Genomic DNA, 24,631 nt, shown 5'->3' with positions numbered 1-24,631 from the left:
ATGATGCATTAAAATCAATGTTGTTGCTAATCACTGACATATCACGGACTGTGACAATCCACTTAACATTTAGTATATGGAAAATAATACGTGTGTTTTTTTTTTTGTTTGTTTTTTATAAAAACAACAGTGCCATTATTTAAGGGTTAAAATCCTGAAAATGAATAAATAATTGGTTATTATGATCAGGACTGATGTTAATTGAAAGTGGAAAATAATATGAATATATAATATTTTGATGGCAGTTTTTGTCCTCTAAGGACCTCTGAGTAACTTTTTCTTTATTGGCCTATCAAGGGTTAATTAGGGGTGAAAACAGCATCTAACACTATTGGCACTTACTATCCAAACTTATAACATTTGATACTGACTAATATTTTCTCCATTGCAGTTATGGCTTCTAAATCTGTTTCTTTCTTTCTTTTTAACATGTTCATCTGGTCATACAGAATTGACTACCGGTGGTGGAAATTCAACAATGTCAAAGATCGGCGACAGAGGCTGTGTTCAGCGATGTCTGGCACAAGCTGTGATTCAAAAAGAACTACTGAGTGCGCCACAGGGTGATAACTGCACCATCGTAGTAAACATCACTTCGATACAATATGAGACACTGTCTTTTGTAAGAGACACTGTCTTTGTCTTCTTCATCTTCTATTCGTGTTCAAAAATTAGAAATATTTACACAATTATCTCATCTTTTGTTCAGCCATATTTAGGATACAAAGGTCATGCAAATGACCAGCCGTATCAAGGTTAACATGGTGAGTTGATATATTTTTGAATTCAATATGATTACAGAATGTCACCAACATCTCCACAGATATTAGTTGCTTGGCACACCAGTCAATGATGTAGTTTAGCAGTCATTGTACACACATGTTTTATGGCAAAATGCTGCGATTGATCAATCACAAGTATTCCAGAGAGCTGCGTAATGCACTGTAAAACATGCAATTCTGAGCTTAAGGAACTTTCTATCTGATCTAACCATTCAAATTTGTTTGTTGGTGTAACCTAATACGTTCAGGTTGAGTCAACGATATTTAATAATATTTTGATGTTGTATAAAGTTTACTTGTTGCCACTTGAAATATTGTTTATGTTAACGTATTCTTTTATTTAATATACAGTAAAATCATAATCTAGTAATGCAAGTCTGTTCCTTTACTAAATGCTGCTGGACAGATTCATAATAGTATAATTGTTGTGAAAATAGTAAATATATAATAATCATATTATCATCATGGTAAAATATTTACTAATAATAGTCTCATAATAGTAATAGCAAAAACTAAAGAGAAGATTTTCTCCCATAGGAATGGAAGGATCCTGATCTTGGGTGGCAAAGGAATTATCGCTTTCCAACAATTGTCGTGCCGGTTGAGAACATCTGGATTCCTGGGATCGTTTTGGACAATGCGTAAGTTGAACTCCAAACTTCTGAAGCACAGATTTATTCTGTTCATTGACTGGAGCAGCATTTCACATCTTAATGATAATGTTGGAGACATGCAAGGCAAGGCAATGCAAGTTTATTTATATAGCACATTTCATACACAATGGTAATTCAAAGTGCTTTACATAGAAGAGATTAAAATAAGAATACAAAAATAAGAATAATTGAAACAGTTTAGAATAAAATAAAATAAAATACAGTACAAACAGTCGGACACACAGTGGCACAGTGCTCATTCAGTAAATGCACAGCTAAACAGATGTGTTTTAAGTCTGAATTTGAATGTGACTACTGTAGGAGCACATCTGATCTCTTCTGGAAGCTGGTTCCACATGCAGCTGGCATAATAGCTAAAAGCAGACTCTCCTTGCTTAGAGTGAACCCTTGGGATTTCTAGCTGATGTGATCCTAATGATCTGAGTGATCTGTTGGGTTTATATTCAGTGAGCTTATCTGCAATATATTGAGGTCCTAGCCTATTGAGTGATTTATATACCAGTAATAATACTTTAAAATCAATCCTAAATGTAACTGGGAGCCAGTGTAAAGACCTGAGGACTGGTGTGATATGTTCATATTTTCTGGTTCTGCTCAGAATCCTGGCAGAAGCGTTCTGTATGAGCTGCAACTGTCTTATGGTCTTTTTGGGAAGGCCAGTGAGGAGTCCATTACAATAATCCACCATGCTGGTGATGAAAGCATGCACAAGTTTCTCTAGGTCTTGACTGGAAACATAGCATCTAATTCTTGCAATATTTTTCAGATGATAGTATGCTGATTTAGTTATTGCTTTGACATGACTACTGAAACTAAGGTCTGACTCTAGAGACACACCAAGATTCCTGACTTGATTTTTAGTTGTTTGACCCCTAAGCGTCAAGGTATGCATTCACCTTGAGAACGTCATCTTTGTTTCTAAACACAATGACTTCAGTTTTGTCTTTGTTTAACTGAAGAAAGTTTTGGCACATCCAACTGTTTAATTCATCAATGCATTGGCACAGGGAGTCAATGGGGCTGTAATCGTTAGGTGATAGGGCTAAGTAGATCTGTGTGTCGTCTGCATAGCTGTGGTAAGCAATTTGGTTCTTTCTCATTATTTGGCTCATTGGGAGCATATACAGGTTGAACAGGAGTGGCTCAAGAATTGAGCCTTGAGGGACTCCGCATGTCATGGACGTCCACTCAGACTTATGGTCTCCTATACTCACATAATAACCTCTCCCTTCTAAGTATGACCTGAACTATTTTAGGACCATCCCAGAAAGCCCCACCCAGTTTTCCAGCCTGTCAAGATGTATGTTGTGATCAACAGTGTCAAATGCAGCACTGAGGTTGAGTAGTACCAGTACTGATAATTTGCCTGTATCAGTATTTAAGCGAATATCATTTATTATCTTTATGAGCAGCTGTCTCTGTGCTGTGATGCGATCGGAAACCAGATTGAAAATTGTCAAAGTATCCACTTGAGTTCAAGACTTTGTTCAACTGATTGAAGACAACTTTTTCAATGAACTTGCCTATGAAAGGAAGATTTGAGATTGGTCTATAGTTGCTTAATATGGTCTTATCCAGATTGCTCTTTTTCAAGAGGGGCTTGACAGCTGCAGTTTTCAGGGAGTTTGGAAAAAGAGTTTATCACTTCTAGGAGATCTGCTTCTAAACAGTTGAACACACTTTTGAAAAAAGATGTGGGAAGTGCATCAAGGGCGCAGGTTGATGTTTTAAGGTGCTGTACGGTTTCTTCCAAAATTTTGCCATCAATTTCTTTGAAATCAGACATATTAACTACTTTCTCAGGTTGTGGTTTGATTTGTCTGAACCCAGCACAACTCAAGGATGTGCTGATCACCTTTCTGATATTATTGATTTTTTCAGAGAAGAAAGAAGCAAACTCACTGCACTTGCTGTCTGAGAGCATTTCACTGGGAATCTGGCTTGGGGGGTTTGTCAGTCTCTCTACAGTCGCAAAAAGAGTGCGTGTGTTGTTTAAGTTGCTGTTTATAATATTCGAGAAGAAAGTCTGTCTAGCTTTGCCTAGTTCCATTGTGTGTGCCATTCAGATTGAGTGGATTGTCACACAATGCAGAAGGATGATTGAGGGAGAAGTAGATATTGTCCTTTAGCACTCTTGAACCAAGTTTGTTTGGGTGGTGGCCATCCTGTCGAAACAGTTGCCTCTGACTCCAGAAAAGATTGAAGTTGTCAATGAAGTTTACTCCTTTTATATTGCAGGTTTTTTGCAGCCATGTATTAAGCCCAAGCGACCGTGAAAACCTGTTTGTTCCTCTTGCTGGAAGTGGTCCACTGATGAATGTTTGGACTTTCAGTCTTTTAAGTGTTTCAAAAAGTTCATTGAAATCCTTCTTAAGGAGTTCTGACTGCTCTTTATGAATATCATTCTTCCCCACATGAATGATGAGTCGATTTGCAGTGTTATGTTTCATCAGAATGTTCTGAAGTTCCCTGTTTACATCCGAGGTTGTTGCTTGTGGAAGGCAGCATGTAGTTGTATCCCTGCTGCTAATGTTTCTGATTATGGACTCACCCACTATCAGAGTCCTGGGCCCGGCTGCACTCTGAGCTGAATGCCGCTGTCTGCTCGACCTTGAGTGCCAGTTCACATCAGTGTTAGCTACTGGCTGTTTCAGTCTGTGTTCGATCACATTCATCACGTTTGGGGATTCCTCATTCATTAATACTTCAAATCTGTTCTCAAGATGTATAGGCGGTGGTAGGAAACCAGTGTTTGCAATCCTTGTCAAAGCCGTATCTGGGGTAGAGGATGATACTGCGGCAATATGAGATGCTCGTGACAATCTGATGTCTTGAGTGCCTTTTGGTCTCGCTCCCTGTTTTTGCCATCGATTTGTAAGTCGATCGGCTTGTTTCTCTATACTCAGTATGGCCTGTCGAGGAGCACTAGATTCATGGGACTCACCGGCTGTATGCTGAGGGCGTCCATGACGAAGCTCTGTTGTGTGTTCCGTCTGGTTTGGTGGTCCTGTAAATAACTTTGTTTCAAGAACTGCAATCATTTCTAAAAGTCTGTGGCAGTTAGTGCAGCAAGTAGATTCCAGAAGAGGCATTTTCTCTTATCCTTTTGAATGTAGGCAGTTGTGTTTTCCCTTCCCTGGAATGAAAACTTTCAGTGGGAGGCTGGTCGGATAAAAGAGTTCTGCTTTTTTTTTGTAGTAGTCCAAGCTTTTGAGCACTGTGCTGATTTGCTTAAGTTAAAATTAGTTAAAATTAGTTGATTAAAGGAGATAAAATATGAAAATATAAAAGCGATAGAGCAAAGCGCGGAGCAGAAAGCAAAAGCGTCCGAACAGAAGCTGAGCAGGAAGTTCAGTTTTGGTTTGGCTGACATACATGGTCAGAAATGAGCTTTTTTAATTAAGGGGCAATAAATGCAGTTCATTTTCAGGAGCATTTTAACCTGCATGAGGGCCAATAATATCAAAAAGTAATCTAATCTTATACTGTATTTGTTACCTACAAAATCAAATACAAAACATCAAATCCAAACGCAGCTGTAAATAATGCACAAGATATCATGCTGTAACACAATAAACAGCTCTGCTAAATTACATTTGAAATAACTGGTTAGTCCATGTATTAGATCTTACAGTCTAGCGTTACTTTAGTAAAAACTGTTTCAAGTTTTAGAGTTTTGTTTGTTTTCTTCACAGTCTCACACAGGGACGGACTACCGGCAGTGCCCAGGGGCCCTTGACTACCAGGGGAACCTTGACTGCTTGTGGGGGCCCTAACAACGAACACCCAACCCCCCACCCCCCCTTCAACAGCTGGAGGGGGGACCTTGGAGATAATTGGCCCCAGGGCCTTTGCAAGTCATAATCCGTCCCTGGTCTTACAAGACTAATATTAAAGCTAAAGATTACTATAGTGTCTGCAGAGGCACCAAACTAGAGTATTCAAGAACGGAATATCATGAAATAAAAAAAAAAGTCAAGTCAAGTCAAGTGGTTTTTATTGTCGTTTCAACCATATACAGTTAGTACAGTACACAGCAAAACGAGACAACGTTCCTCCAGGACAATGGTGCTACATAAAAACAACAAAGGACCAACACAGGACCACATGAGACAACACAACGAAATAAAATACCTATATAAAAAACCTATATATACCTATATAAAGTGCACGTGCAAACATGTGCAAAAAGTACGGGACAGTACAACAAATTTCTGACAATGAACAGGACAATAGACAGTGCAGCGCCGACCAGTACTCAGTAGTAGTAGTAGTAGTAGTCCTTTATTGTCACATAGTAAACCAGTGAAATTGGCCATCGACCTGTCCATACAAACATACATATGACAAGGGGATAGACAGGACAGGAAGACAGGGAATTAGAAAAAATACAGCATGACATGAGGAGAGGAGAGGAGAAAAAAAAGGCAGCCCCCAGACTATGCTCCTTAAGAAGTACAGTGTGGGAACAGGGAAAAAAACACCTCAGCAACATTAGCACATAATCAGTACACTCTACAACATGAACAAGACTTGCAACAGGGGAGGGATTGGGGGTGGAGGTGGCCCAGCACAGGCAAGCAGCCATCCGGACCTGCAGCCATGTTCGGCGCTGGTCACAGACCCGCCTGTCAGACTGGGGGTACAAAGCGGCTAAGGCGAGGGATAGGGTATGGGGCGGATGATTGCATATCTGTATATATGTGTAAGAGTTCATGTGTGTGTAGGCCTGGAGAGTCGCTATGCCAGCATCTAATCTAGGTGCCTCAGTCCGCAGGGTTGTCATAGCGATACACAGCAAGTTGCCATGGAGACAACCTTGATCAGGTCCCAGACATAGTCAACAATCACCAGGTGTCTGGGGAGTCGGGAAGGAACGCGAGTGGCTCACTGCAGTGCTCTTCCGGGGAGTTGTTGTTCCAACAGCGGCCTTGGCCAAGGCCAGTGCTGGTTGAGGGCGGCCGAAACAGATAAGATTGGGATTGTTTGGTCTTAAGGAGAGTAGCCGCATTCTAATTTACACGGCTATTCTCCTGGTCCATTTTGGTCTCTGAAACGATCCATTTGCCTTTGCAAAGCTGTAAGCTTCTCCATTATGTTATCCGTATTTTGGTTCATAGACCCAGTCTGAGTGCAGACAGCTCTGCCCACTGTTTCAATCATGACGGGCAGCCTTGTGAGGCTTTGGACAGCTGTCACCGTCTTCTTAACTCCTCGATAAACCAGGGCAATGCCTAATCCAATCAGCAGAAGACCTGTTATCATGGTACCGAATAGGTAGATATCTTCAACGTCCTCCACGGAAAGAGCCGCCAGACACACGACCCGCCACCTCTCCCACGCGTCCATCGTGTAGCCAGCTGCGAACATTCCGTCAGGGCAGACAGGTTCCCCCGAACCCAAGCTTCTCGTCGAGAAGATGGTGTCAATTGCGTTGAGAGACCAGTTGATCAAATCCATGATGACTTAGTTTGAAGAGCAGTGCTGAGAGAGTCTCTCAAGTACAAGACAGTAGACTAGATATGACGAGAGGAGCAAAGCAGGGAAGATAAGGGTAGGGAGAGGGTGAGAAAATGTGACCGCCTTCGTTGAGAGCCAAGAGAGAGTACACAGTAGTGCAAAAAGATGACAGTTTCTAAAAATGTAAACATAACATACTATGAGATAGTGTTCTATGCACATAGCAGTTATTGAGGTAGCAGACAGTTATAAAGTGACAGTAATTAAAGTGCAACTCAGGACACGTGTGTGTCAAACCAGTCTCTGAGTATTGAGGAGTCTGATGGCTTGGGGGAAGAAGCTGTTACACAGTCTGGCCATGAGGGCCCGAATGCTTCGGTACCTCTTGCCAGACGGGAGGAGGGTAAAGAGTTTGTGTGAGGGGTGTGTGGGGTCGTCCACAATGCTGGTTGCTTTGCGGATACAGTGTTTTTTGTAAATGTCTTTGATGGAGGGAAGAGAGACCCCAATGATCTTCTCAGCTGTCCTCACTATCCTCTGCAGGGCTTTGCGGTCCGAAACGGTGCAAGTCCCAAACCAGGCAGTGATGCAGCTGCTCAGGATGCTCTCAATAGTCCCCCTATAGAATGTAGTGAGGATGGGGGTTGGGAGATGTGCTTTCCTCAGCCTTCAAAGAAAGTAGAGACGCTGCTGGGCTTTCTTGGTGATAGAGCTGGTAAGCCCAGCAGTGTCTCTACTTTCTTCTTTGAAAAGAAGAAAAAAAAAAGAATTCACTAAAGTGACGTTTTCGCTTCTACGTTACAAATATCCAAGGCTTTATTTTTATTTAATTTATTTGTTTTGCCCTTTCTGACCCTGCTGAGATGCCATATTATCTCCCCTCTCCTCAGAACAGACACATCTATGGAGCCATACACTAATGATGTGCAGGTGAGGAGGGATGGCACGGTGGATCATTCAGTTGTCTTGTTTACCACAGTGAGCTGTGAAATCAACCTTTTCAACTACCCCTTTGTGAATGGAGAATGTCCTGTTGCCATCAATGGATGGAGCCAGAAAGGTAAGATTAAAAAGCAATGAAACTGCTCAATGAGGACTCTTGAGACATTACAGCATTTTCTGTAAGCTGCTTTGAAATTATGTAAAAATGAAAACTATACAAAATGACTTGATAGTGTGTAGATTATTCAAGAATGTCAATTTTGGTGTTCCATTAAAGAATGTTAAAATAACAGTGTTTGGAACAACACAAAATTAGGTAAATGATGGCAGAATTGTCATTTTTCAGTCAACTGTCTCTTTAATTGTAAAGCAAATTGTGATATTTTGTTGTTAACTCGAGAATTCTTTCTGAATATAACATTGGAAATGATATCTGAATAACATTTGTCTATATGCTCTCTTGTTTGCATTGATCTAGCTTGTGCACTCACACTGCAGATCGCTGATAATGTATCTTTGGTTGGGGGATCTCGAGGAGAGTGGCAGACTATGAGTGTCACCAAAGTTTCAGATGTGGCACAACCAGATTGCAGTTATCTCCTGGTAAAATAATGATTCAATTTTAAACTTCTGATTTAGAGTAGTTTGGAGAGATTGTCAGTGGCCATGTTTTCACCTGTTATTAAAGGGATAGTTCTCACCCTCATGCCATCTCAGATGTGTATTCTGCAGAACACAAATTAAGGTTTTTAGAAGAACATTTCAGCTTTTAGGTCCATGCAATGACACTGATTGGTGTCCAGAACGTTGAAGCTCCAAAAAGCACATAAAGCAGCTAATTTCTGCTGTGACACGGAGCACAACTCACATATTTTCCATTAAAATCGACCCAAATCATTATCAATGGACATCAATTATTTACTGTAGCATTGTTCATTCTCGAAGAAGGGAAAAACCTTGGTAACGTTTGTGTGTGCTGTCTGCCACCTGAACCGCATCGACGTACCCTGTGTTTGATACCTGTGCCGTGTCCTAGCCGCGATGCAGCATGGTGCTTTTGCGGCTTTGTAGAAGACTTTGAATTCAAAATTCCTTGTGTTGCTTGTGATTGTTTACATTAAAATCACAAACATTGTTCATTAGAATACATTTTTAAAATGAAGCGATCTGAAGTGATCTGGGACTGGTTGCATAAACAGCCATTAACTTAAGGCTATGTTTAACAATTGTCTGACTAACTAAAGACGCCAGAGAAAGCCTGTTGCACAAAACAAGCTCACAGCGGTCTTTATTAAGAAAGTGTAATTCGCATCGCAGGAAAAGTAAGACACTAGCTGATGCACAATACACTATGCTCTTACAATATACATTATGCACTCAGCCATGATGTGTATGAATTTAAAAGTGTAGAATCATGCCAAATGCAACACTTAATGGTTTTTACTCCATAGAAGCGTTCGCTGTTTAATAGCTGACGGAGGTAAATATTGAAACGCATGTGACGAGCTGCCTCTAACTTTTGCATGTAAGCCAACCTCAGTTCAATCCTTGTATCTTAAATAATGTACAAAGCGGTAAATCATTCAACTCATATTTGTAAGGTGCTGTCTTCACTGACGTTTCACTAGTTGCTACATTCTTCATTATTTACAATTGTTTTGTCAGACCAGCAATGTAGCCAGGTAACTCCGCCCCTTCCGCTATGTAGTGCTGATTGCATGAAGTGTTCAATATTGCATGCAAACAATAAACAACACAAAGGAATTTTGTTACCATTGTTAAAAGTCATAGTCTTCTACAAAGTCTCAATTTAAGCCCGTTTTAGCCCTCAACTTAATGGTGCTTTCACATCATGTCTGAATTTCCATTATTACGAGATTCCAATTTGTAAAAACCGTTCACATCTGCAAACTAATTAAACATTTGTAAGGTATGGCAGAGGATCAGTGGCTTAGCAGATTCACGAACAAACAAGAACTTACTGTTAAAAACTCCCCTAATTACTGAAATAGCGCCAACCAGTCTCCACAAGCACAATAAATGTATTGACAAAGAGACAATGAACTATTGACAGAGAACCGCATGTGACATCCGCATGCTCACCACGTGCTTATCGTGTGGACAGGAAGGGGAAACTTTGAGCGTAAAAATGTGTGTGTGTGTGTGTGTTTTCAGTTAAACACAGACCTGCATATTGCTAATGAAATACGTGTAATCCCTGTATGTTGTGTATTTCTGAGGTATATCAAACTCGTTAGAACTGTTTCGTTGTGTGTTTTAAACTCTGAGGCCTCATATTTAATAGCCTCAGAGTGTATATTCCCTTTTTAAGTGTACTAAACACACGTTTCTTGGTATCAAATTAAACCTTACGATTTGTCCGAGCTGAATTCGAATATAAGATCTCTGTAGAATGATATTATGCAATGTTTTACTATCTTTTGAGTCATTCAGCCCAAAATCTCTTACTGTCATAAACATGCAAATGAGCCTTGACAAAGGAACTCTCTCATGCCCAGAGTAAGGGAGACTTTTACGACCTCCAAAGGAATCTTCAGAGAAGTGCTGACCCTCACTTCATTCTCTTACTGAGAAAGAGAAATGAACCCTGTTAATCCTATATATATATTCTATATATCCATGTGATAAATTCATTGACATGTATCTAATGTTCCATCTCATAATTTTCCTAAATGTTGTTTGATCTGTGTTTTCTTTCAAACTCTAATGGGTTAATGTTTCAGACTTTGCATACTATGGTTAACCGAAATCATATGTGTGGCATATTTGGTCTCTATAACTTGGTATTTTGAAGATCGAAATGACTGTGTACATGATATGTTGATAACAACAACATATTAGTATTACAAGTATATTTCCTAGTTTCTTTCATGCTCATGCAATGAGAAATGTAAGAACAAAGAGCAATAAACCAAATTCCTGCCTGGAACCCAAACCCTTCTCATTGGTCGAGCCAATGAGAGGTGGGACATGTTTTCTAAGGTTATAAATGCTCTTAGCCCTCTCTTAGCCCTCTCTTAGCTCTCTCGCTCTTGCTTCCTGCCTCTCCTGTTTTCTGGTCCTCTGCGCCTTGTGCTCTCTCACTCTCTTGCTGAATGATGCAGAACTAGAGGCCCCAAGGACTCCCAAGCGTGCGCCAGGCTACGGCCTTGTCTCTGACTCCCACTGGTTCTCTCTCTCATCAAGACAACATCATCAAAGATCAACTCAAGCCATCAACAAATTGCATCAGGACAGTTTAATTCAAATGGGACATGCAAGTATCAAACTTAGTCTCATTATTTGATACATTAAGTATCCTTAACCCCTTTCTAAAAAGGGCGTGTCAGAACTAATATGATGGTTTGCTCAGGCTGTTGATCTGCTGAACTTCAAACAATGCTATAACTTCTTGCCTTCCTGTATTCTGCTTCAGCCCTCTTTCCCTTGGTAAACTGTATGAATGTATGTATATGTATGTTAGAGTAGTTTAAATGTTTAGTCTAGTTAATAAAGTCTTGTTCATGTCACATGTAAAGTTGTCTGTGTCTCAAGCTCATATCTAAAGTCACTAATCATAGATTTTGACTACTTGCTCTTAATACGTAGTAAGAAAGACATTTCCCATGCCCCGGAAATGTACCTTTCTATTAATTAATTAATTAATAACCAATATTGAGTGTTCAGGGGATGAACCGAGCATTTGGATGTAATGTTAATGTAGCTACATCAAGTTAACCCGATTAACTGATCCAAATATTCATGATCGATTATAACAAGTTATGATTGATTATTAATATTTCATAGAGCTGATTCGCTACATAATGGTGGAGAATGCAGGCATGATTAAACAAAGGTTATGAGCTTGAACCACTGTCAACCTAAAAGTGTGCATTGAATAATTCCGGTCAGAATAGGACATGACATGCGAAACGGCATTTGCTTCACTAGTTGCTGGCTTGTTTGGATGCGGATAAAGTGATGGCTTGAATTGACATCTCTACTGTAATTGAAAGAGTCTTAACACATTTAAGCATATTTTCAAAAGGTATCAGTGTACGAGTAATATGATTTTAGCGGAGAAACCCTAATTTCAATATTAAAGTGTAAGTCTGTTTTGATGAAGGAATCTCAGCTCAGCGGCAAGTAAACTGTACCAGAATTGATTGCTTAACCTGTTTCTGATGAAGAAATCTCAGTACAGTGTTACATAAATGTAGATTTGGGCGATGCTCCCCTTTTCACAGTATAAAGGCTTTACAAATTATAGTTAGATTGATGTCCTTCATCTAAACTTTATCTGTGCATCTAAAAGGCTTAGCTTCCTGGTGATCAAAACTGTGTTTCACTCACTGAAACTCTGAAGTGCATTGGTTCCCATGACAACGACTTGTCACAGGAAGTGCTCACTCCAGATAGTGCATGTGTTTCCTTCCGACGTCATTTTGTAAACAAACCAGCCTAGGTGGCTAAGCTAACCCAACTTAGCAGCCCCTTAGCTTAGGCTAAGCTAACTAATAGCTTCAACAGTTAGCTGCTAGCATAATTTACATGAAGCCTTTATCTACAGCTTGTGTGCATGCAGAGTGAAGTGATCTAAACCATTTTCCTTTAACCCCATTTCTGGTTTCTGAATTCTCACTTTCTCTTTCCTTAACTTTAATTCTTCTCATCTAACTTAACCTGCACCTTTCAGGTGCATCCCTTACTGAACGCTGTTCAGCTAAATTTGCAGTTACTTTGTTAATTAAATCTAAAAACTTAATTACATGTAAACTGTTTAGATAGAGAATAATTTTTATAGTTATTGGGAACTTTCAATGGCACGTTGACTAAACTTTATAGAGGGACAAACACATTGTGTGGTCTTGAACACGCAACAGCTGTGACCAACTATAGAATGATGCCCAAAGCAAATCTAATTGTTGATCATAAGTGCTATTGATTATTCCCAACACAAGGTTATTCTGCTATTTTAATCACTTCTTCAAGACTTTTTATTATTTTTACTAATAATAGAAGTCTGCTATTCATTTTCCCATTTAACCCTCTTGGTCTAGTGTAGTTTATTTCCCCATAAAACTGCAAAAGTAACTAGACATACTTGTCTTCTCGATTTTGTGTTTATTTGCAACAAGTGCTTAAATTTTATGAGCCAGCTACACTAGTAATCTAGACGATTTCTATGGCATAATTTTGAGCACCACTAATAGACACAATCTAATAGGAAATCTCTTTTCTTCCTCTTTCTTTCTCCTCTTCATGTGTTCAAAGATCAAGCCTGTTGTATGCTATCAGTAAGTGCTGATAAATAATTTGACCCAAAGAAACATCTTAAGTCATTTATTAAATCTAGGCTTACGCTCTTTTAGCAAAGCCACTCAGATCCACACAAATCTGAGCATCCTGCTATTTGCAGCTAAGATAGTAATAATCAGGAACACATTTCAATTGTTAACCACACCTAGCAAAACCTAGCTGTACATTATACACCTTGCTGTCTCACTTTGCCTTTAGCTCCAAATTCTGTTTGGTCTTGCATTAGTCTCTTGCCCTTACTCTCACCAGAAGTGTGCCAAAAATGTTGCAGATGCTTAGCCTAACTGCCCAGATGGCAGGCCAAAAGGACTGGCTAGGTGTTTTGAGGAACACCCTTTTATCCATGGCTGCTGACGACCTTCAGCAACAGAACAAAAAGCAACTGGAAAACGAGGGAAAAGAACTAATGACAGACGACTCAAACCAGAGGTATGAGCACAAATATCTGACTGAGGTTATCGTCCTGGCCCACAACCTCACAGGTTTGAAACAGGAGGTAAACAACCTCCAACGCCAGATCACTGAGTCCCAAACGGAGCTGACACATGCTAAAAACCGCATAGACCAGCTAGAGATGGAGGCTCAGGACAGACACAAGGACCCTGGCAGAAGGGAGTCACAGGAGGTAATCCACAGACTTCAAACGGCTCTGACAGCTGCTAAACAACAAGAGCAGCTGGAAAAGACAGCCAGAGTGCACCTGGAAAAGGTACTTTTTCACAAAGATTCACTGTTAAAAACAGCAAATTCTGAACTCTTGGACAAAGATGCCAGAATCATGGCCTGTGAAGGTCAACTGAATGTGTCCAGAGCTGAAGTTAAAGTGCTGACTCAGCAGCTGGACAACACCAAAGATGAACTTGACATGGTCCAACGAGAACTGAGACACTCTTACCTGCTGCAAAAGGAACCACAGCAGGAGAGACATCTCACTCCCCACTTGCAATCAGCAGAGAAACCTCCCCAGCCAAGCACAGAGTTACAAAGGGGGGAGACAAACCCCTCTGCTTAACACGTCATCGGACAGTTTCCTTAAAGCTTCTGCAGCCGCGGAAGGAAAAGGATTGATTCAGACGAATCTTGAAACGACACGTGTAGCGACACTCAAAGACCTCAACCGAATGGCCAGACATATCCCTGCATTTACACCAGAGCTTGCAGGAAACCACGACGTCCACGCTTACCTGCGAGACATTGACTTTCACCTGCAGTCTTTGATGAGTGTGAACCATCAAGATAGACTCCATCTGATCTGGATCACATCCAGCCCAGAGTTGCGACGCTTTCTGGCTCGACAGCCAGAAAACATCCAGTCTAACTACCAGCAGCTGAAACAAGCCATCATAAGGGAATTCTCAGGGTCTAAAAACGGACTGATCGCTGCCCTAGACACCAAACAGGGTCGGCATGAAACTCCCTATGTTTAGTACCACAGACTCAGACGAGCTTACTCGAGCTCGCAACAAACCTGGGATGGAGGAGGACACCAGCTTCAAGAGCCTTTTCCCCCGAAACCTCCATCCTATGGTAAGTCACCATTTAGGCATTATGGCCTGCCCCCACACAATGCCTATCCAACAACTGCGTGACCTGACACAGAAGGCCTTTAACAAACACAAGGCCTCACCCAGCAAACACCACAGGACGTCCCACAGCAGTCTACAACAACATCCTCCTGTACACCTTTCAAACAGGTGCCAAACAGAGGCTGCACAAAGACAGCTAGAAAAGCCTGTTTATGAGTTACAAGAGCTGCTAGCACTAGCAAAAGAGCTCCTGGAACAGAACTCCCCTGAGGAGTACTGGGAAGAACAAACCTCTGACTCTTGCCCAACACCACTCAGGCAAGCTCAAGTCAGCACTGCTGCCAGAGCAGAGTAACACTGCAGACTTCAGACACCTGGTGACTGGGTGCCGAACCAAGGGCGAACGGCCACCTGCTGCCCTTTTGCTACCAGTACTAGGTCAGTCTGAAACTCTCTCCACACTACACAATGCCCATAACCACTCAATGCAGCCACAAACAAGCACCTGCCTCAAACGAACTGACTTCATAATGACAGGTGACACACTGTCAAGGCACCTGCTGCCTCTGCACCTGCTGCAGAGACCTGGATGTGGCTACTGTCTACATCACCCACCGTTGAACAACCACCTGCTACAAAACCCTCATGATTCACCTGCCATCCGCCATTGTGATGATTGTCGTCCAATGATGTCTCAAACAGGGACACCACCTGGCGAAAAAGGGGGACTGTAATGTATGGCGGAGGATCAGTGGCTTAGCAGATTCACGAACAAACAAGAACTTACTGTTAAAAACTCCCCTAATTACTGAAATAACGCCAACCAGTCTCCACAAGCACAATAAATGTATTGACAAAGAGACAATGAACTATTGACAGAGAACCGCATGTGACATCCGCATGCTCACCACGTGCTTATCGTGTGGACAGGAAGGGGGAAACTTTGAACGTAAAAATGTGTGTGTGTGTGTTTTTCAGTTAAACACAGAACTGCATATTGCTAATGAAATACGTGTAATCCCTGTATGTTGTGTATTTCTGAGGTATATCAAACTCGTTAGAACTGTTTTGTTGTGTGTTTTAAACTCTGAGGCCTCATATTTAATAGCCTCAGAGTGTATATTCCTTTTTTAAGTGTACTAAACACACGTTTCTTGGTATCAAATTAAACCTTACGATTTGTCCGAGCTGAATTCGAATATAAGATCTCTGTAGAATGATATTATGCGATGTTTTACTATCTTTTGAGTCATTCAGCCCAAAATCTCTTACTGTCATAAACATGCAAATGAGCCTTGACAAAGGAACTCTCTCATGCCCAGAGTAAGGGAGACTTTTACGACCTCCAAAGGAATCTTCAGAGAAGTGCTGACCCTCACTTCATTCTCTTACTGAGAAAGAGAAATGAACCCTGTTAATCCTATATATATATTCTATATATCCATGTGATAAATTCATTGACATGTATCTAATGTTCCATCTCATAATTTTCCTAAATGTTGTTTGATCTGTGTTTTCTTTCAAACTCTAATGGGTTAATGTTTCAGACTTTGCATACTATGGTTAACCGAAATCATATGTGTGGCATATTTGGTCTCTATAACTTGGTATTTTGAAGATCGAAATGACTGTGTACATGATATGTTGATAACAACAACATATTAGTATTACAAGTATATTTCCTAGTTTCTTTCTTGCTCATGCAATGAGAAATGTGAGAACAAAGAGCAATAAACCAAATTCCCGCCTGGAACCCAAACCCTTCTCATTGGTCGAGCCAATGAGAGGTGGGACATGTTTTCTAAGGTTATAAATGCTTTTAGCCCTCTCTTAGCCCTCTCTTAGCTCTCTCGCTCTTGCTTCCTGCCTCTCCTGTTTTCTGGTCCTCTGAGCCTTGTGCTCTCTCACTCTCTTGCTGAATGATGCTGAACTAGAGGCCCCAAGGACTCCCAAGCGTGCGCCAGGCTACGGCCTTGTCTCTGACTCCCACTGGTTCTCGCTCTCATCAAGACAACATCATCAAAGATCAACTCAAGCCATCAACAAATTGCATCAGGACAGTTTAATTCAAATGGGACATGCAAGTATCAAACTTAGTCTCATTATTTGATACATTAAGTATCCTTAACCCCTTTCTAAAAGGGCGTGTCAGAACTAATATGATGGTTTGCTCAGGCTGTTGATCTGCTGAACTTCAAACAATGCTATAACTTCTTGCCTTCCTGTATTCTGCTTCAGCCCTCTTTCCCTTGGTAAACTGTATGAATGTATGTATATGTATGTTAGAGTAGTTTAAATGTTTAGTCTAGTTAATAAAGTCTTGTTCATGTCACATGTAAAGTTGTCTGTGTCTCAAGCTCATATCTAAAGTCACTAATCATAGATTTTGACTACTTGCTCTTAATACGTAGTAAGAAAGACATTTCCCATGCCCCAGAAATGTACCTTTCTATTAATTAATTAATTAATAACCAATATTGAGTGTTCACGGGATGAACCGAGCATTTGGTTGTAATGTTAATGTAGCTACATCAAGTTAACCCGATTAACTGATCCAAATATTCATGATCGATTATAACAAGTTATGATTGATTATTAATATTTCATAGAGCTGATTCGCTACAATTGTATACTCAGAATCATATGAACGTTCCAACTTGACAGTTGTGATGTCATGAAGTGATTGGGTTTGAGTGAGAACAGTTGAAAAATGTACTCCTTTTTCACTATACATCTTGCCATTGCAGTCTCGTGGCACCATTATGATTTCAAGCTCAATTATGCTTCCTAGTGTTTGAAGCATGCGCAAAACGCAACATGCCGCTAAGAAGTGTAATCGAGCTTGAAATCATGATCGCCAAGGAGACTGCTGATGTCATGATTTATAGTGAAAAAGGAGTTACATTTTGGTCTGTTCTCACACAAAATCAATTAGATTGCTAATTGACATTGATTCAACCACTGAAATCGTATGATTACTTTTGTGCTGCTTTTAAGTGTTTTTTGAGCTTCAAAGGCCTGATCAGCATTTATTTGCATTGTATGGACCTACAGAGCTGAAATAATCTTCTTAACATCTTAATTTATGTTCTGTAGAAGAAAGAAAGTCATACACCTCTGGGATGGCATGAGGGTGAGTAAATGATGAGAGAATTTTTACTTTTGGGTGAACTATCCTTTAACTTGTGGTTCTCAAATGCGTCTCCTGTGACCACTTGTGTTTGGATATCAAGGGGAGGGTCAAAGAAAAAGAATTAGGCATGCAACCGGATTAATTAGCATTTGCACAACAAATGTCATGATCACACATGTTTTTTTTTTACTACCTTGTTGTGGTTTCAGTAATTACACCTGTATCTAGCACTATCCACTTGACAGTGGATCACCCGAAATGGATGCTAATACAGTCATTAATCTCTGAAAACATAAATGATTGCATATCTAGGCTTTCATGTATTGGGGACTATAAGCATAAATAATTAGTTTATAAAACAGGTGTTTCTCTTTATTCACATTACTTAACTGCCCAGTGGACTGATATTGCTGGCCGACCTGGTGAGCTTCGCTCTGCCATTTGAAGGAGGAGAACGCAACTCTTTTAAGGTCACATTGGTCCTTAGCTTTACCATGTTCCTCCTCATCTTAAACGACCACCTGCCTAACGGCGGCTACTGCAGCCCTCTGCTCCGTGAGTGAAAAAGGCAACATGATAGAACAAAGCATTGCCACTTCTGTGTTTATGCAGTCTGTCCCTAATTGAAAAATCTTTAAGTATTTGAATTTATCCTAAAGGAACAAATCTAGCATAACACCCTTCCAAAAAGATTAGAATAGCCAGTTACCAACATCTTGTGTTTAGGATGCATGTATGCCGGTGTTCCCACCAAGTTTTTCTAACTAGCTTAAACAGTGAGACTTCTATGCCATTGTTTTTGTGCCAAAATTCGGTGTGCACAAGTATATACTGTATTTTGAGTGCTGAAAATTGTATTTTGCACGTGTGTGAACCCAGTGTTGCAAAGCAGTGTATTTTTGTGCAAAAAAGAGGTCATTTTGAACAAATGAAAATACATTTTCGAATATCTGAATGTGCAAATGTCCACATTTGGACAGAATTCTGACATTTATGTAACTCCATATCTAACTCACTCTCAAACCCACTCTGAATGCACTCGTCACAGTGTTGCAATTTGCTAGAATTTCAGCCAGTCCTGTAGTGATTAGCAATATGAAATGTGATCTAGCCAGCCAATAAGAATTGACCTCCTCATCTCTGATTGGATCTTTGAAATTGTGACCCATTGTAATCAGGGCTCGACATTACCAATCGCCCACCTACCAAAAACAGGTAGATCACAGCAGCAGCGTTTAACTTTGTACTCTTAGCAGGTGACGTATTCAGTATTTTGCACTGAACATTCAGTGAATGTCGGGCTGCTGAAGCAAATTGAATTATCTCGTGTTCAGCGCTTTATAAGCACTAAATATTGGTTACTGTCCTAGCCTCTGTTCCATGATTGAGGGAAAGAGATGTTGTGTAGATGTAGTGACACTGGGGGTCGCTCTTAAGAGCCGTTTCCGTTCCTATTCTTTCAGGGGGAAAACACACCGTGGAGACCACATCCTGCCCGAAGGGAACTGTGGTAGGTCCTGCCTCGAAGGGGAGGAGCTCTACAAAAGAGAGGGCTCAGCCCAAGGGAGACGCGGGTCTGCCGACAGGGAGACCGTAAAATACATTACAGGGGGTTACCGGAGTAATCAAAGTAATCGGCACCAGTACTGAAAACAACTCTAGGCAGTTGATGTGCAAACCCAGTCATGGTCCTGTCCAGGAACCAGTGGCTGCATGCCCATTGCACATGACGCCACATCCCAACTTAGATGCGTAAGTAAGATGTGTGAATAAGTGGCGGCAGAGCCTGCTTCCTGCTTCGGAAGAAGGAAAGCCACGATTGCAATGTTGCCATGGTCATATTCTCGCAATGAGAACACGAACCATCCTCAAACACTGCCTCAGTGTGATTGCTGCCCAGATGCGTGATGCAGTGCCCGTTGCCATCGGGGTTGGAGAGATAACAACATCTTCCAGGAATCACACAAAGATGGAAAGGCATCTTAATAAAGACTCATTTTTAAAAAGACGTTCAACGTCAATGTGTGTGCTCTAATAGAGAAAATCTACTCTTTAGCAGGAATATACACCCTTTTAGCACTGTCGAAGCGCCCAGGGGTGAAATCTGCACTCGTTGTGCAGAAGGAGGGAAAGCCACTGGAAATGTGCCGTATATCCAACGGCATTCACTTCTTAAGAGGTGAATGGAACAGCAGTAGTATTCAGCTCGCTGATAGTACAAACACGTGGCTCTGAAGAAAAAATCTGAATGAGATTGTGCATTCCTTCTCCTTTTGTATGTCCGGGGGAGTGGCATGCAAATGTAACTCGCCAATTCTCATTGGCCTTTTCTCAAAAGAATAGAGGTGTTTGGGGCTCTCAAGAGCGACCCATAGTGTCACTACATCGACACAACGTCGTGTGAGTGACAGAAGGGAAACTATAAGCACAGTCACATTTACCTTTGCATGGTGAAAGTCTGTGGGCAAAGAAGGCCTTGGCAGATGTTGAGCAAGTGTAAAACTAGCAAAAAACATATTGCCAACAAAGTTATTTGTACAAATCTGTATACTGTAAATGTCATGTAAATTTATTGGTCAAAAAGGGTGTGGAACACTGAGCCTGTTTTTATGAGAAAATTATATTAATTAGGCTATCTACAGAAATTATTTAGCTCTTTTAACATAATTTAGCATAATTTAATAAATACTAGCACTGATTTAACAGACAAAATCATCATCAACCATAGATTATCACTTTAGCTTCTGTCTGGTGTGTTTGGTGCTGAGTATGCTGATCTCTATAGTGCTCACACGTCTGTCAGTAGATGCTAGTATTTTGCCATGCAGACGCTCAAAGGTTCATCCTTCCAACAGCACCAAAACTCAAAATGACAGCTTGGATCAAGAGAAAGGTAAGTGATTACTGCCAACAAAAGGGGCTGTCTTACATTGTATTATACTGATGTAAAGTGTTACGATTATGTATTGAAACAAACAAAAAAGTTAAAACATTAAAGGTGAAAAGTATAACACTGTGAATGTATGAAAATGCTTAAATCCCCTTACTGCGCATGCGAAAAATCGTTGTTGCATGTATGGTCTGAAACATTTGCAGTTCTTTATATTTGCATGTGTTTTCTGCTTTTTATAGCACATGATTCACTAAAGAAATTATGCGATTCAGAAAACAAAAACACACTTAATACACTTTGTCTGTTAATATTAAAATAGCCAATGGTATCCAGTTTTTTAAAGCCTTTCTTTCCTTGTCCTGCAAATATTGTGAATTTGCACACTGGCGTGCATGCAGATAATCATTGGCAAATGCAGTCTGTCTTGCAGTCCACAGTTCGAATGCTGAATCACAACTTTATGTAGAGCCAAACATAGTCAGAATGTTGCATGTATTGTATATGGGATCAAAATCCCGTCAAAAGTTTTGCTTTTAAAAACAAATAATAAGTGCAAAAATAAATAAAAAGCACAGATCAAAATAATTAGCGCAGATCAAAAAATAACAAGCATGAATCAAAAATATATCAACACATTTAAAATATGCTGCTGCTGCTGCTGCTGCAAAAAAAAAAAAGGACCTTAAAGCAAAGTCATCAGAATTGAAAATAAAATCATGTTTTTCTTGGTTATATTACTGTTCCCCGTCTGTCGCTCACTTCGACGTTGTGTCGAAGAAGCGACACTAGGGGTCTCTCTTGAGAGCCGAATATACCTCTGATCTATGATAAAAGGCCAATGAGAAGTTGGCAGACAGAATTTGCATGTCCTGCCACTGGACATACGGGTATAAAGGCGGGGGAAATACGTTGAATTCATTCAGAAATTTTCTTCGGAGCCGATGATCGTGTATGCAGCAAGCTGCGAGTCACACACCTGTTCCTCCTTCCTCTGAGCGATCTGCTGTTGGATCTACGGCGCACTTCAGTGATTTTCTCCTCCTTAGCTTCGACAGCGCAAACTAAAAGAGTGCTTGTAAAAGAGTGATTTTCTCTAAAAGAGTATTTTCCTCTAAAAGAGCAATACACAGCGGCGTTGAACGTCCTATTCAGGACGCGTCTTTATAAAGATTCCTGCCTGCCTATCCTCTGGAGCCCCCCGAGCTGGATGAGCTCGCCGCTGCAACGGAGCGGTCGGCATCTGACGTGGAGGACTAGTCTGGGCTGCCGCCTTCGGGCCAGTACGCCCAGGCTGAGGCCCAGATGTCTGACATGCTTGCCAGCGTGGGGCTGGACTGGAACCCTCCGTCCTCCCCACAGCCATCGCGGCTGGATGATTGGTTCCTTGGGTCTGCTCGCCGCTCACAGCTACGCCCCCCCCCCCGGTCCCTTTCTTCCCGGAGGTGCATGATGAGCTGACGACTGCATGGAGAGCATCACTCTCCACTCGTCACAAAGCCCCTCACTCATCCGCTCTCACTTCCCTCGATGGCGGAGCGGCCCACAGGTACACGGCGATTCCCGAGTTGGATAGGGCAGTTGCGTTCCACCTATGCCCCGAGAACGCCGCCTCCTAGCGGGGTCGCCCTGTGCTCCCCTCCAAGGCCTTGCCCTCTGGGCCACAAAGGCCACAGCGCGGTCACTCTGGCAGGCGATGGCCACACTTTTGGTTCAGGAATGTCATCTGTGGCTGAACTTGGTTGAGATGCACGAGACGGACAAGACATGCTTCCTCGACGCCCCTGTCTCCCAGTTCGGCCTCTTCAGACACCGTCGAGGACATCACCCAGCAGTTCTCCACGGTGAAAAAGAAGACGGAGGCCATTTCACACATCCTGCCCTGCCGCATACCTGCCGCCATGGGCCAAGCCCCATCTGTTCGCTGAGGGCGTCCTCCTGCAGCTAAAAACCCAGGCCCAGCTCTCAGCCCCCACGTCGAGCGCCCCGCAGGAAGCACACGCCCCCCGTCTCAAACCCGGAAGGCTCCCAGGCGTTCCTAAGACAATCCACCCAGAGACAGAGACGTTCGCTCCAGAGCTGGTAAGCAGACCGCTTCGTCCCCCGGTGGAGGGCTAGGAGGAGAATCTTTGTTTGAATTCATTTCATTTGCCGCATCCCCGGTACCCACATTCTCAATAAAAGAGCTATTTCCTTTGTCTCTGGGTCACCTGGCCCGCAAATGCTGTTCTCACGGCACTCTGCCGCCACACCTCAACAGTCCTGGCATGCTGGATGCGGACCCCCTGCCTTCAGACCCACGACTGTTCCCCGGCCGGCCGGTTCTGATGAGTCTAGAGGACACCACCACCGGACCTCCTCCTCAGTCACTAACCCGCCCCCTGCCGGGTGTGCGGAGCAAGGTATGTGCGGAGCAAGATAAGTGCTTCGAGTCTTTTCTCAGCACTAGAGCCTCGGTACGCACCTTTGCCTCCTGACACCATACTACCTGCTCCGCCCCGCTGCTCCGCCCCGCCGGGTATGTACAAAATAATCGTCCCGTTAGTGCCCCTAGCACGGAGCTTGGATGCGTGGCTTATACGCCCCAACCCGTCACGCTGCCCGGCCAGGACCATCCAACTTGTTTACGCTATTCAGTTTGCCAGGCACCCCCCCTTCGGGGGCATCCGCTTTACCGCAGTACACGGCGAACATGCCAAATCCCTGCGTGCAGAAATCGTAACCCTCTTACTCATAGACGCAATAGAGCCTGTCCCCCATGAAGAAGGGTTTCTACAGCCCTTACTTCATTGTACCCAAGAAAGGCAGCGGCTTACGACCGATCTTGGACTTGCGAGTTTTCAACCGGCTTTGCCCAAACTCCCCTTCAAAATGCTCACGCAAACACACATCTTTACTTGCGTCCGACATCTAGATTGGTTCGCATCGTTAGACCTTGTAAGGGGGGAAGGGGATAAGGTAAAGGAGGAATAGGGAAGCCACCCAACTGGCCCAAGGATGGAATCCAATGGTATGGCTGAAGGTCTCCTGTGTGTTCTGTCAGATAGGCGCATTCAGTTTAAGTTATTTAATTTCAATTACATAACTATATTATTCATTTTAAGATCCTCGTTTATTTTATCTGACTCCAATTATAAAAGTTTCTAAGGATATATTAATGTTCTAATCTTAGTTATTATTATTAAATTTGATTTTACATTGAATCATCATATTTAACTCTATTTTATATTGTGCTTGTTCATTCAGATTCCTGTCGCTTAGAGAGTCTCGCGCCATCCGTGAACGCGGATCTCATGGTCACAAATATACCAGTTTTGGTCATTAAAACAGTAATTGACTAAATACTAATTAGATGACTGCTCCTGCTTGCCCTTTTATATACAATTACTTTGATTAGTCCCCTTAGATAGTAAACACTTAATTAGAGTAACATATCTACCCAGAGGTCATGACCACTAAATTTACAAAGATAGACCTACATACCCAAGTTAAAGTAGTTTTATATGATCATGCCATAGTTTCCTATGTATACTTAGCTAGAACATATTACAATAACCAGAGGTTTAGACTTCACCCTCTTTAGGCTTGGTCGACACTAAACGGAAATTCCCTATGGAGCCTGTACACACTAAGTACACTAGAAATAATGCCTATTAGTTAGTGGGAGCTCTAAAGTCTCAGTCGGTGTGCCCCATGCTCCACTCAAAACCGGCTTTACTCCACTGCTAACCTGGTCGAAGATTTGCGGAAACAAGGACTTGACGTAATCTACTAAAGACAATAGTTTCAGAGTAAATCAGAAAAAACTCAAATGTAACAATTTATTGACCAGGTAACATAATAAATTAATCAATTCCAATTAGACAGTGATAAGTCAAATTTAGACATTTTTATCAAAACCTAAG

This window comes from Xyrauchen texanus, chromosome 8, assembly GCF_025860055.1.
Source record: "Xyrauchen texanus isolate HMW12.3.18 chromosome 8, RBS_HiC_50CHRs, whole genome shotgun sequence".
Taxonomy (NCBI): domain Eukaryota; kingdom Metazoa; phylum Chordata; class Actinopteri; order Cypriniformes; family Catostomidae; genus Xyrauchen; species Xyrauchen texanus.
The sequence above is the reverse complement of the archived record's forward strand: the minus strand, read 5'-3'. Positions refer to the sequence as shown.